The 14,898-nt window shown below is 49.0% G+C and overlaps 1 pseudogene; it reads right to left on the bottom strand.

The window, feature by feature from the left end:
- Window positions 1–53: 53 nt before the first annotated feature.
- LOC118575525 lies at window positions 54–13,323 on the bottom strand (annotated as a pseudogene).
- Between the last annotated feature and the right edge of the window lie 1,575 nt (window positions 13,324–14,898).

The following is a 14,898-nucleotide window of genomic DNA, read 5'->3' as shown; positions in this document are numbered from 1 at the left end:
ATCTAGGGGACAAGGAAGCCAGAGACATCAAAGCCTGAGCCAGCGTGACTCACCAGAGGAGATGATCAGTTGAGTCCCAGCAATTGATTGCCAACTCTCATGCCTTCTCTTGTGTTCAGAATAATTTTACAGAAATAAGTGCTCTGGTCCTCCTTCTTCAAGTTCAGGATTCTAGGACTCCAGATGTCTGAGGCTGTGTCCAGTTCAGGATGAGCCGGTTCTTGAAATGCTTATGTATGAAAGGCGGGGTGGAGTTGTAGATAAATTCCCCATGGAAGTGCTTCCATCTCCAGAGAATTCTCATCTGTGGATCCTCTGCCAACTCCCAGGGGAAGTAGAAGGAGAAGGGGATCTCGATGGAGCCGCCCTGGACCCAGAGAGGTTTGCTGGTTGGTTGACCCCAAAGCCATTTACTCTGTTGGATCCTGCTGAGTTACCTGGGAAGGATGGGGAGAATCTGAAAACACTTCAAGGGATGGAAAGGACACCCCGAATGTCCTAGCCACCACCCACAGGCAGGTGTGTGACACAGGACAGGACTGTCCCTATGGCTGGGACAGTGAAGAAGGGAAAGGTTTGGTTGTTCCCTCTCTGAGGGATGAGCTCTCTCTTGGGACACAGTGGACTGCCTGCCTCCCTAGCAGTCACCTGTCTGCATGACAGTCCCCTCTTCCCAGCTCCACTGGTCTCTCTTGTGGTTAAGGCAGAGTCCTTGATATCAAGGTTCCCACCACTCACCAGCTTGCAGACATGCTACTGACTGCAACAGAAGTAATATCCAGGTCATGACCTGATTCCCTCCAGGAAATGAGACCATCAGGCAGGAGATCAGGCTCTGTGGACAGATCCTGGGGTGCACAGGAGTCAGGAGAGAATCTGGGTAAAAGGACCCACATCCCCTCGGCCTTCTCCTTTGGAGGACTGAATGGGGGCAGGATCTCCCCATTTCCACATCTTTGTGATCTGCAACTTCCTTTATCATTCTGGTTTCTTCTTTCTCATGTTGCAGAACATCATGGTTACAGACAATGGGGCCTTGCTCTTAAGCCCAGCCCCCTTGTTTGGCTGCAAGATATGACCATGCCAGACTCTCCTCTCTTCCAGCTTGACCTCCTGTATTCCTAGTCTTTCATTTATACCATGCTGTCCTCTCTCCCTCCCTCCTTATCTCTGCCTCCCCTCCCCCACTCTCTCATACCTTCTCCTATCTTCCTGGTCCTCTGTGTGTCTCCGGTTCTCTCTCCTCCCAAGGGCTGGACCATCACAAGCTCTTTCGGGGAGAGAAAAGCTGACCCATGTCTCTGACCAGCTGAGTCCATGGTCAGCTAAGAGATGCTGATGATGGTGTTGCTGCAGAGGATGCTCCCCTCAGCGCCCAACTCTAGAATGTGCTCCCTAATTCTGCTCTTTGCCTCCTTCTACTTCCCCTCGACCCCTCACATTTCCCAGCTGAACCAAGGGTTGGCAGACACTCACATTCCTGGCCTGCTCTGTGCCTTCCAGTTCACAATGTCCCCAATTTTTTCTAGGTGACAGTCCCCCTCCCTAGACACGGGTTCTAAAGCTTATCTTGTTTCCTCCAGAGCCTCTCTGCCCTCCCATCCACAGAGGAAGCCCTGGCTCAGGCCGTGCCATCATCACATGGCAGTTCTGAGGGGACTCCAGTCTCACTCAGTCCTTGTAGGCTTCTGCTCTACACAGACGCATCAGCCTGCCTCTAGGCATTCCTCAGCCTTACCACAAAGGCCAGGGACAGGTGACAGATGACTTTCTCTAGCTCCTGTCGTCCCAGAAAATTCTATGTACTAATTGAGCAAAGAAGGCTCAGAGCAGCAATGTGTTGCTCATGACCTGCCTGGTACATCTCTGAGAACAGACACACTTAAACTGTGACGGGGGCAGAGGCTGTGGAGCTTCAGGGCTGGGTCTGCCGGAGGGTCATCCCACCCTTCCCTATGACAGGGTTTCCATCAGTTCTCCCAAGAGCAGGAAGACAAGATTGTGCCAGAGGAAATGGCATCATTTTCCCTGAGTGACATGTGCAGAGGGGACTTCCCATTTCTTAGATTTCCTGCATTGACTGCCTTCTCCATGCCTCCGTGCAGGTGGCTGTGCAGCCTGCCTCTGTCACATCTGGGTGTCTTTGCTTCCTCACAGTCCCCATGGTCCCCATGGTCCCCATGGTCCTCAGATCCCTTGACCTGAGCCAGGCAAAAACTCTCAGGGCCTCACTACCAGCTGCACAAGGACTCACTTCTGTATTCATTGCACCTTTGGACAGACCAAGACACAGAATCTTGTAGCAGGAATCTTAAAGAGTCTTATTAATAAAAGCAAACTCAGAGCCAGGTATTGGGGTGAATGCTGGAAGATCAGAAAGACAGAACAAGCCTCAGCTTCCTCACCCCACCAGTTCCTCAGCTGGTCTTGTTTCTTTAGACTGGAATCTTCTGAGTCCTCATCCAAATGGAACTCAGCTGAACTGTGTTGCTCAAAGCTTAAAAGCTTAACCAGCCAAATGCTTAACTAGCCAAATGCTGCTTAGTTTCTGGTCTTCACGTCTTATATATCTTTCTCTTTCTGTCCTCACTCCCTGGGATTAAAGGATCACTTTCTGGGATTAAAGGCCTGTGTCTCCATGCTTGCTGTATCCTTGAACACACAGAGATCCGCCTAGCTCTGCCTCCCAAGTGCTGGGATTAAATGTGTGCACCACCACCGCCCAGCTTCTGCTATGGCTTGCTCTGACCCATTTTCTAGCCACCGTTTTTTGCTCTTGTATCTACTGGCTGTCTGTTCTCTGATTCAGATAAATTTATTAGGGTGCACAATTATTATTTTGGGGAACACAATACCACCACAGAATCTCTTTTTTTCCCCGAGACAGGGTTTCTCTGTGTAGTTTTGGTGGCCTGTCCTGGAACTCACTCTTTAGCCCAGGCTGGACTCGAACTCACAGAGATCCGGCTGCCTCTGCCTCCCGAGTGCTGGGATTAAGGTGTGCACCACCCACCGACCAGCAAGGCACAGAATCTCAAGGATGAAATTGGCCACAGTTGTACAGTCAGTCAGGACAGGGAACAAGGCTACTGTACTTTTCCAAGGACTTTTTTTTTTTTCAGGTGGTTGGAGTCTCCTGCAGCCCAAGCTGTGCTTTGAACTTATTATGTAGCCAAGAATGACTTTGAAATCCTACATATTCTCTTCTCTGTCCTCCCAAGTGCTGGGTGACAGATGTCCCCTTTGTGCCCCATTATCTCCTGCTGGATATAGAACCTGGGGTTCTGGTTTGTTCCAGGCAGGTAAGCACTCTACCAGATGAACTACATCTTTATCCTCAGTGAGGTCTGAGAGTGTGTCCTCCTGGTCATGAGTACTTACCTCCAGGTTTTATCTGGCTCTGCCCTATTGTCTGGGGTCAGTGAGTAAAACTTTACCAGTTTCTAAGTCACCAGAGAGGGGCTGGACCTGAGGAGGTGGCCATATGTCAGGTGCTGGACCCCAGCATTTTTACACAACAGACTGTGGTTGGTCCTTCAGGATTCCAGCTGTCCCTTGTGCTCAGCCTCACTGCTGCCCCCTGCTGGTCCCTGAATCCCAAGTCATGGGCTCTGTTCTGAATCTATTAAAAATGACAGGGACCAGTCCATAACCAGTTAGCTATCTCCAGGTCTTCACAGCTGTGGAGGCAGAATTATCAAAACAGCATTAATCTTTCAGCCCCAAGTCCCATAAGGAGAGAGTTTTTCCTGTGGAAGAGGAACAAGGGGAAGACTGATCTTATTTGTCTAGGTCAAAGGGATGTAATCAATTTTTCAGTGTCCTGCTGCTTGTCCTCAGTCTGGGCTGTGTCCTGGAGGCAGGTGTTGCTTCAGGGCTTCTTGCCCTGTGGTCAGCATTGCCATAACCAAATTAGAGACATCATGATGTCCCATACATATTCTTCTTTGGAGACCTTGAGTCACTGCTAGGATCTGGGAGTCTCTGTCTGAAATAATAAGCTTTTTAATGAAGATTTAAATGCTATATTCTGCATATCCTGAAGTGTGAGGGCTGTCTAGGTATATCTGAATAGACAAACATTGTTTCTAGTTCCTTGTTTTAAGCTCAACCCTGAAAACATATGCAGGGGAATAAGTAAAGCTTATCCCTGTCATTGATTACATCAGTCCATAGCCTTATAAATTTAAATATTTTAAAAAGTGTTCTTAAAAAGGTTAAAAATCTCTCCAATGTCTTCCTGCAATATCATTAATAAAGTACCTCTTTTACTTCAAGAGGGAAAAACATGGCATAACCATAATCTGAATAAGGCAAAAAAAAAAAAGCTCCAAAGTGCATACAATCCCGAAGTTCAGCATCTGGGATTCATTCACAATCCTTTTGGTTGTTTAATTTAGAGGCTTGGCATGAATCATTTCTTTGATCCCATCCTTGGCAGCATATACATAGCTTGCCTTCTATGAGAGTCACCAGGACCTGAGGCTGGTCCTCAGCTGTCCTTCTGCACAGCACAGCCAATCAGAGGACAGTTCTCCTGGTCCTTTGCCCTTGTCCATGTCCTCCTCCCTCTGCTTCCTTCCCCTGCCTTGAACCCATGTCTCCTCACTGCCTTCCCTGCTGTGCACTCACCATGCCTCCCTTTTGTTTCCCTGGAAACCGGCTCTCTAGCTTTCCCTGTGAGTTCAGGCTGCTGCCACCCTGGAGATCAGCCTCAGGATTCCAATCCCAGTCAGACTTCTGCTACCTCTCAGGCTGCTGCTCTCCAGCTCTCAGATGCTCCTCTTTCCTGTTGGAGGGCTGAGCCCTTTGGGAGTCCTGGGCACTTCTTATATGTAATTCATATACGTACAGGCAAAACAGCCATGCACACAAAATAGAATTTTACCTTTAGTAAACAATGTCAGTAGCGTCTCAGCCTGTGGTGAGGCATCATTCCCTTTCCACACTGAATTTGATCTGTTTAAGCTTGTGTAGATCTTGTGCCTGCTGTCACAATCTCTGTGAGTTCATATGTGCGACTGACCCATTGTCTTCAGAAAATGCTGTTTCCACCGCCCCTGTCTCTTACACAGCCCTGACGCCCCTCTTTTCTCAAAGATCCTTGAGCCTTGATTAAAGGGTTGTGATATGTCCCTATTAGGACTGAGCATGCCTCAGTCCCTTATTCTCAGGACGTTGGCTAGTCGAGCGACTCTGTTATTGTCACCTGCTGCAGGGAGAAGCATCTCTGACAAGGTTGAGAGACACACTGATCTGTGGGGACAGCAGTAGAGTTATTAGAGTCACTTTAATTCCATGTCCAATAAGTAGAGGATGGGGGTGGATTTTCCTTAGGGCCTAAGATTGTCACACACAGGTTCTTGGACCCTTTAACAGTGCCAGGTCTGGGTTCCATCTCATGGAATGGGCCTTAGATTTTTTGGCATCATATATATATATATATATATATATATATATATATATATATATATATATATAATTTGTATGGGTGGGGGTGTTTTGATTGCATATGTCTCTGTGCAACACATGCATACCTGGTGCTCTCAGAGGCCAGAAGAGAGTGTCATATCCTCTGGAACTGGAGTGAGCATTGGGAATTGAAATACAGTCTTCTATAAGAGCAGCATGTTCTGTTAACTGCTGAGCCGTCTTTCCAGGCCCTTGACATTGCAGATAAAAATGTACTAAGTAAGGCTCAGAAGTGTTTAGATTTGTTCAAGACCCATGTTACATACACAGCTGACACAAGGCTGGAGTCCAGGTGTGACCTGAAAGTCCTTGTTCCCAATTCTGATGAAGACTATCCTTTCAGAAGCTTTAAACATAAGAATCCAGATATTTGGCTTGTAAAACATCAGGATAGGTTGACTAGAAGGGACTCTCAACTTTGTCCTTTATTCTCTTTAGGCAAGAAAAATATTAAATTACGAGGCCGGGTTGTGGTGGCACACCCCTTGAATCCCAGCCCTTGGCAGGCAGAGGCAGGTGGATCTCTGAGATTGAGGCCAGCCTGGTCTACAGAGTGAGTTCCAGGACATGCACCAAGACTACACAGAGAAACACTGTTGGAAAAACCAGAAAAAATTAAGGTTCTTGACAGCAATGTCTCAGCTACCAACATACCCTAGGTGAAGGAAATTAAAACTGTATCAAAGTGTCCCTCACCACCAGCTCCACACGGGGCTTGCCCGTTGGGAAAGGAAGGTCCTGGACCTCAGGAGCACCTGACACAGGAGGCAGCAAGTTTCCCCCTGAAGATGATGGTTCCAGTGACCTGGACTTGGAGCAACTCCTGGAAGTCATTGGAGAGGCAGAGGAGAGAGGGGAGTCCCAGCAGAGGGATGGCTCCGAGGAGTTCCTGGCGGGCCTCTTGGAGGAGTAGTGTGCTCTGGTCCTTCTACTGCTGACTGCCTCTCAGTGATCCCGAGCAGATGTTGAATGTGGGGGTTGGTGACCTGTCCCTGCTTCAGGTCAGAGCTGTGCATCCTGGGTAATAAAGCAGGTCTCTGGGGCCACTGCTTAGGCTGTGCTTCCTTTCATGTCGCTATGGCAAACTGCTTTCTCTGGAAGGGAGAGGAGGCTGGGGACAGCAGCAGGACCCAGGCCTGGGGGAACCTTCAGAAAAGCATCTCTGTGAGTCCTGGCTCCCTGACTTCCTAGAGGCAGCAAGGCCTTAGGAAAGCATTGTTACCATGTGGTGTTTAGTTCCCTGTTTCACACCATCTCTCTAGGGTTGTTGCTGATGTCCAGTGTGGTGGTCCATGGGAACCAGTCACTGTGTGCTGGTTATTACCCTCCCAGATGTGGGTGTACATGGTATAGACAGGCTGTCAGCATTCGGACATCCCCTGCCTGGGGCAGCTAAAAAACATGATAGAGGAGGGGATCTTAGAGGGCCAGAAGATAAGGGTCGCATGAGTGACTCCTAATTAGATTCGTTTAGGCAAATTCTGTGGATTGTTTTATTTTGTGAAGAAGGTCTAGGAAGTTAAAAAAGGCAACTGGGAGTTCCTCAGTTCCTCTGAGCTCAAACGCCCTAACATGTGGATTTCAGTCTCTGGCCATGTGTACCAGTGATCCATGAGATTTTGTCTCTGGCTGTGGGTATCAGTGTAAATGGAGTCTTCTTACTAGAAGCACAGGTGACTCTGAGATTGTCACCCAGACCCACTCATTTGGCCTTTACAATGGAGTACACAGTCTCTTCTTGGGGGTCTTGATGGACAGGCTGGCAGGATGGTGTTCTTGAGGAGATTGGACTTGAGAGGGCAATGGAGGCATACACGATGTTGTTACCCTGTAGGGGACAAGAGGTTAGATGGCAGCTGTGCAGGTGTGGCCACCATAAAGCAGCAGCTACAGCCTGAGTGTCCTGCCAACACCTGTCCCGGGTGCAGCCTGAGTGTCCTGCCAACACCTGTCCCGGGTGCAGCCTGAATGTCCTGCCAACACCTGTCCCGGGTGCAGCCTGAGTGTCCTGCCCACACCTGCCCCAGCTGCAGCCTGAGTGTCCTGCCCACACTTGCAGTACCTGCAGCCTGAGTGTCCTGCCCACATCTCTGGTCTCCACCCTTCTGTCTCCTTCTCCAACACCTCTTTAACTCCTTCAGGCCTGAGTCTGAGTGGCTTACCTTGGGGATCTCATTGGGGTCCACATATTGTCCTAGAGAAAAAGGAACACAGAGTGCTGAAGTCAAGCTGTGGCAGGGAGGGAGACAGGAGGCTGGGAGTTCCAACAGTGAGGTGAGGACCTCGGTTACATGGAGGAACAGGGTGAAGGAGGGAAAGGTGGAAATACTGAGGGGTGCTTATGTAAGAGTGGGGTCTTGGGAGAAGAAGGCAGAGCCAGGTGGGGAAACTGGAAGCTGGCAGAATTTACCTTCAGGTTCAACATCCTCAGTGTTTTCAATGAGGTCCCTGCAAGGAACAAATGGACAACATATTAGAATCTGGACAGGAAAGGGTTAAGACATGAGGTCCTGGGCTTCAGAGATGGCTCAGTCAGTAAAGAAAGTGTCACATAAGCATGAAGTCAAATTGCAGATGCAGCACCACAGAAAGCTGGATGCTGGAGAAGCAGAAATGGGCAGATAAATCCCTGGGGTTCACTGGCCAGGACTAACAGATGAGCTCTAGATTCAGTGAAAGACCCTGTCTCAAAAGATAAAGTAGAGGGCTGGAGAGATGGTTCAGCTGGTAAAGTGCCCACTTCACAAACCTGAAGACACACATTTAGATCCCCAAGGACTCGTGTGAAAATGCTGGACAGGATGTGTCTGGAGAGTGGATGGAGAGAGGAGGATCCCTGAAGCTCATTGTCTGGGCAGTCTAGCCCAACTGTTGAGCTTCAGGTTAGGGAGAGACCCTGACTCAAAATAAATATTGACTTGAGGTGGGAAAACTGAGGGGAGTCACTACATAGACCTCTACCTCCACACTCATTCACAAGTGAACACACACACACACACACACACACACACACACACACTATACATGTGGTAACACAAATAGAACAGAGAGGAACTGACAGACTCTCCATTGATCTCTGGCCTTCACACATGTGGATGTGCACCTGCACATGTACACACATAGGAACATGTTAGAAAACATACCCAACTGGGCATGGTGGTGAATGCTTGTGATGTCAGTACTCAGGAGGTAGAGACAGGAGACTCCGGGTGTTCACTGGCCAACCAACCTGGTCTAATAATGAGTTCCAGACCAGTGCAAGACTCTGTCTGCACAAAACAAAGCAAACCCCCAAACAGCCTGAAGTTCGTCAACAGGACTGGAGGAAGAGCATCTGGCCAAGGAAGCCACAGGGAGAGGAGGAAGCTGGGATGCAGTGTTGCTAGCAGATGCTTGAGTTATATGCACAAGGCCCTGAGTTCCATCCTAGCACCTCATAAACTGGGTGTGGTATGATGCCTGTCATTCTAACAGTTGGCAGGTGGAGGCAAAGGTTCAGGAGTTCAAGGTCTTCCTTGGCTACAGAGTTAGTTCCAGGCCAGCCTGGGCTTAATGTGATCCTTTCTCAGAACAGAGGGTTTGGAAAAGGAAGGGTCAGAGCAGGCCATGTACAGTAGGGAGAAGAAGAGTCAGGAGAGAAGGGCAGAGAGATTGGGAGGTGGAGAGAAAAGGGTAAGAGTTGTGGTCGATCTGGAACAAAGGATTCTGGGGGAGTGGGCTCACTGACCATAGAGAAAGACAGAAGAAAGGGAAGAATGGAGAGCTGTTGAATCGAGGCAGATGTTCAAGGCTGAGAGGAAACAGAGACAGAGAGGGAAGCCCCGGAAATGGAAGGAGAGAGGAGAAAGTCTGAGCGCTGAAGGTGTTGTTGTTCTGGGAAGGAGACACCTGAGACCTCTGCGCTCCTTGTCAGTGAGAATCTGGTGCCCTGAGGAGCAAAATGTCATAGGGGACAAGGAGGGAGCAGACAGGATGAGTCAGTGGTTAGGGAGATGTGAAGGGTCCTGTGTGTTGTTCTCTCTGTGTCTCTCTCTCTCTCTTTCTCTCTCTCTCTCTCTCTCCCTCCCCCTTCCATCCCTCCCTCCCTCTCCCTCCCTCCCCCTTCCATCCCTCTCTCCCTCCCTCTCTTCCCCCCTCTCTCTTTCTCATGTTATTTGAGGGGCTGGAGAGATGGCTCAGTGGTTAAGAGCTTGGCTGCTCCTGCAGAGGACCCGGATGGCACTCACCTGGCTGGGGTTTCAGCTTTGGTCTTCTGTCCTGTGGGGAGAATCAGTGTCAGTGTGACATCAGTGCTGATCCTCCATCATCCTTCTCAGATGTCCTCTGTGTTCAGACCAGCTTCAGAGGATGGGGGGGCAGAGAACCTGCCTCAGGCAGTCAGAGAAGAGCCTGAGCTCCCTCTGCTGGGTTGTTGTCCTACACAGCAAGCCTCCCCAGATCTCTGCTGGGTGCAGACCTCACCCCTGTCTCCTTTGCTTCCTTCACCAACCCTGAGTTCCCCTCACTCCACACCTGCTCATCTACTCTGCATTCACATGCCTTCCTTTCTGTGCCTCTAGAGACCGCCTCTTTCTGGAATACATCTACTCTACTGGTCTATTTGTCTTGCTGGACACTATGCTGTTTTAATGACTACAGTTTCTTGCCACTTATTTATTATGTGGTAGGTGTGCCAGTGTGTATGGAGGTCAGCGGCCGACTGCAGTAGTGGATGTCCTCCACCAGGGGGCTCCCGGGCTTGGACACTGACTCCTTTAACCTCTGAGAGCTACTGTATTTCTGTAGAAAATTCTATTATTCATATATTTATTTAGCGACTGTAGCTTTTAAAGTTTTTGTTATTGTTTTGTTCCTAGAATTTTAAATGTATGTGCATTTGAGTGTAGATGCCTACGGGATTCAGGAGAGGCTTCAGACAGGCCTGCAGCCTGAGTTACAGGCAGTTGTCAACTCCCTGATGTGGGTGCTGGAGCAGAACTCAGGATCTCTGCCTTAGCAGCCAGTGCTCTAACTCCTGACCCATCTCTCTGTGTTTTCTCTTTTGACTTATAAGCACACCTTTCTTTGTTTTCTTGGTTCTTTTCACAGCTCTGTCAGATCCACTGATGCACTTCAACTGTACCCCAACTCAGCTGGTCAGTCCATGCCTGTGCAGGTGTGAGTGAAAAATCTTCACCACAGGCTCACCTGTTTGAAATCTTGCTTGTATTGGGGGAGGTTATGGTCTATTTAGGAGGTGCAGCCTTCCGTAAGAGGTATGTGTCACTGGGGTGTGTTTGAGAATATATTGCCTCCCTCAGTTCCAGCTCTTTCCCTTTGTTCTCTGCATGTGTTGAAGATGTGACTTCTCAGTGTCCTGCTTCAGCTGCCCACCACTATTAACCTTCCTTCCAAAGTTACTTTTGATCACAATGTTTTATCACCACAGTGGAAAGTAACCGCCATTACACACACTCAAACACACTTCCTCCTTCAGTCCTTACATGGCTCGGTTGTTTCATCAGAGTGTTTCTTAACACAATTAGACTTGTTCCTGCTCTCTGGTCCCTATGTCCTCCATCTAATCACTGAGTGTTTGTTTGAGGTCTTCTGCACCTAAGGATGACTTTGAACTACTGATCCTCCTGCCTGCCCCTTCCACACACTGGAGTTACAGACAGGCACTACCACACCAGGCTAATCACAAAGTCTGAAAACTTTTCCCTTGACATTTTCCTGGTTCTGGCCATCCATCCCCATGTGCAGATCCAGTGTGCAAAGTGACACAGCCTGGCCCCCCTCCAGTCTGTTCTCTGCACCCTAAGACTGTACTGTCAGAATCCAGCTGCTGCTCAGGCCACAGCACCGCCCTTCACCTCTCAAGAGACACTGCCCAGACACTGTTCTCTCCAGCTGACCTGCTGCCATCCAGGTCCCGTGTTTATCACCAGGGCAGTGATTTTAGTCAAAGACGGTATTAGTGGTCCACACATCCTGTTCCCTTTCCTGTCTCCTTCCTGGTTCAGCTTGTGCAGTGAAACCACCCCTATCCTCAGAAGGATATAAAAAGAACCCCGTTTCCACTTTGGAGCCCCTGCCGTGTGGGTGGAGCCTGAAATGTCCTTAGAGCACCCTCCCATGTTGATATCTACCTTTCTGTCCATCCATGGCATCGATAACTCTTAGTAAACTCCTTCCTCCCCATAATCTGTCTCAGTGACCCTCTTGAGTCCCCATCTGAGACCTTTCACACATACTGATGTCACCATAGCAGGGTGCTGAGGTGGCCACTTCATTTGTCCTCTGGTATCAGAGGTTTGGGGTCCTGATTTACCAAGGTTCTCTCTGATCATCTCCTGACTCCTCCACATGCACCACACTGCTCAAGAGTTCCTGAGATGGTTTCTCTTTGCTGGAGGCCAGAGAGAGTCCTCTATACCACTCCCAGACCTTTCCTGGCTATTTTATGGAAGAGAGGGGTTTGAGATAAATTCGTATATAATCCAGGCTAGTCTTGAAATCAAGATCCTCCTGCCTCCACTTCCCGGGTGCACTGACTGAGGTGTGGATCACCATTGGCTGTTATTGTTTTAATTTTTAATCATTTTATATTTAATTACTTACCATGTGTGTGCATGTGCACATGCTATGGCATGCGTGTGTTAGAGTAATATGGCCAGGACTCAGTTCTTTCCTTTGGCATGTGGGCTCTGGGTATTTCCAGTGCTCTGACCTCCTGAGTCATCTCACTGCTTCTGGTGCTCACTATTTATTCTTTGACATCCTATGTTTTTTCTTCCTCTGAGTTCCTCTAACCTTCCGTCTCTCCTCTGATCTGTCTGTCAACACAACAGCTCTTTCAGGAAGGAACAATCAGCCCTTGGGTGGCTCCCCCATCACCTTGCAGTTACTGGGAAATCAGATGTCATCTACTTGGGATCCTCCAGTTTCAAGCCAGGCTTTGGGAAGTGGATTAACACAGCAACTTCTGGTGCCTTGTGCTTTCCCTTCCCCTGGCTCTCTCCTGGCAGCCCCTTTCTCCTCTGCAAATCAAAGGGGAGGACTGATGACCTGTGACTAAGTCAACAGAGAAGAGCTGAGCCATGACTGGACTGTGCGGTTCAGACTTAACCCTGCAGAATCTCACTTGGGGGAAGCGGCTTCAGGCCGAATCTCAGTGTGGTTAGCAGTCACCAAACCAAAACAACAATAGCAAACAGATCCCAGTTATCCTAAGCACAAGCCTCAGAGCCTGACTCTGGACTCAGGAGGCCACCAGGGATCTGCCCTGGGGAAGCAAGAAACCACCCTTAGCTTCAAAGCTGATCACTTTGCTTTTGTTTGTTTGTTTGTTTGTTTGTTTGTTTGTTTTTAAGTTCTCTTACTGGACCTGGGCTCACCAGCAGTTAGGACAGCATAGGTTAGCCACCCAGCCTCAGGGATCATCCTTTCTACCTCCTCAGCACTGGGATGACATGGATTGTGGTCATGGAACCTCCAGCTTGCATGGGCAAGGACCTTCCTGACTCAGCCATCCCTGAGCCCTGGCAATCTGCCCTGTCATCAATCCCCTTCCTGGACTCTGGTGTCGACCTGTTCTGTGGAAACACTCAGGAATTGTGATGGGGTGCTGTGTGTGGATCACTTACCTTTCTTCTCCTCCCCCTGAGGAACACCATCACTCCCAAAACCCCAGCCAGGAGTACAGCAGCAGCCACTTGCCAACCCAACTGTGGTTCTCGGACCCAGGCTCTCTTTCTTCTGGTCCCGCTCTTCTTCCCTTCTGGTTGGCTTTGTGAGGGCAGGTTTTCTTGGTGAAGTGCAAGAAAGTTTGGGCAGTGGGTGGGGCTTTGCAGAGGTGGTCCTTAGGGTCTGGGAGGAAACATGGTAGGAAAGTCAGCATGGAAACCTTCCCTGAAAACCAGGAAATGACTGCCCTCTGAGGTGCCTCTGAAAGCAACTCTTTGCCCAACAGACCCGACTGAGGAATGGACCTCCAGGGATCTGTAAGTTCCCCACCCACAGGGAGTCCTCATGGCTGGGAGACAGGAAAAGGCCTGCAAGTCATGGAGCCAAGCCCAGAAGAAAGAACCTGGTCTCACCAGAAGAAAGAGGTTCAAAAGCACAGTTGCTGGCAAATATTGTTGCCAGATGCAGGAGAGGCTGGGACAAGAGATACCAATTGCTCACTTTGGTGGGCGGGGGCCCACCGGAATTAGGCTGCTTAGCTAATGCACAATGTTTGTCTTCGTTTAAGCCTACACCTCCCAGTTTTAGGACCTGTCCAATGCCCCCCAACTATGGAGTTTGGGGGTTGTTCCACGAACCTCCTGTTCCTCTTCCCAGTAATGACATTTGAGTTAAAACCTCTTTCCTTTGCTTTTCACTGTCATCATCTCTTTAATTGTTCCTGTTTGCAAGGAAGCTTGGCCAAGCCTCTGGCCGTTCTTAGAGCTGCCAAGAGCTCCAGGTTCTGACCTACACTCAGTAACAGTGGGTTTTTCCTGGAACGGGGGGAGGGCCACACAATGGGCGTATTTGTCCTCCTTTTGTGGGGATGCCCAGAGTGGAGGATTCAGCTCTGAAGCTCACACAGGAGAAGAGAACATATTGTGGAGGCTGAAGGAATCAGGTGAGCAAGGACAACTCTCTACTCCCTGGTAAAGAATGTTCCCCTTCAGCCCCTCATGTTCCTCCCCTTTACAAGCACATCTCTAAGTCACACGACAAATAAAAACATCCATTGTTTTGTTTCGTTTGTTTGGTTTTTTGGTTTTGTTTTTGTCAGTTTTTTCACCAAACAGGGTTCTTCTGTAGCTTTGGAGCCCTGTCCTGGGAAACTCATTTATAGACCAGGCTTGGGCCCCCTCAACTCACAGAGTCCACGCCTGGCCTGCCTCCCGCAGTGGCTGGGATTAAAGGGCTATACAACCACCCTGCCTGGCTTAGCAGGGTCATTTTCCTAATAAAGTTCTTGGTTAGAGAAGATTAGCTCCTGCCTGTGTTTACTAGTGCTGGCTCCTAAAAGATGTGAGGTTTTTTATTTGAATGAAAAATCTAGGTATGGGCCACAGGCTTTTGAAACCCTGTGGGGTTCTGGTCCAGACGAAGGCCCCCAGAGATCATCCAACCATCAGACCCTAATTCTGTCGTTTTGGCTCTTGAGCCCCAATAGCTACATGAATAAGAACCCCCTATTGCTTTGAAAGAACAAAGCTCAGTTTATGTTTTGGGTAGAACATACAATAAAATTCGTCAATGTATGAAATTTTAAGTAATTGGAAACCTTACCAAAAACTTTTCCTTTATATCAATGTACGTCGTTGTAATTTGTGTCACTGAAAAGTGGTACATAAGAAACCTACACACATACACATGACACAGGAGCCCGGCCATACAAACAACCGAGGTACACCTACAACACACACCCAGCACATACACGATAGA

Source organism: Onychomys torridus, unplaced genomic scaffold (assembly GCF_903995425.1).
Source record: "Onychomys torridus unplaced genomic scaffold, mOncTor1.1, whole genome shotgun sequence".
Taxonomy (NCBI): Eukaryota; Metazoa; Chordata; class Mammalia; order Rodentia; family Cricetidae; genus Onychomys; species Onychomys torridus.
Note: the sequence above shows the minus strand (reverse complement) of the source record. Positions and strands in the feature narration are given on the sequence as shown.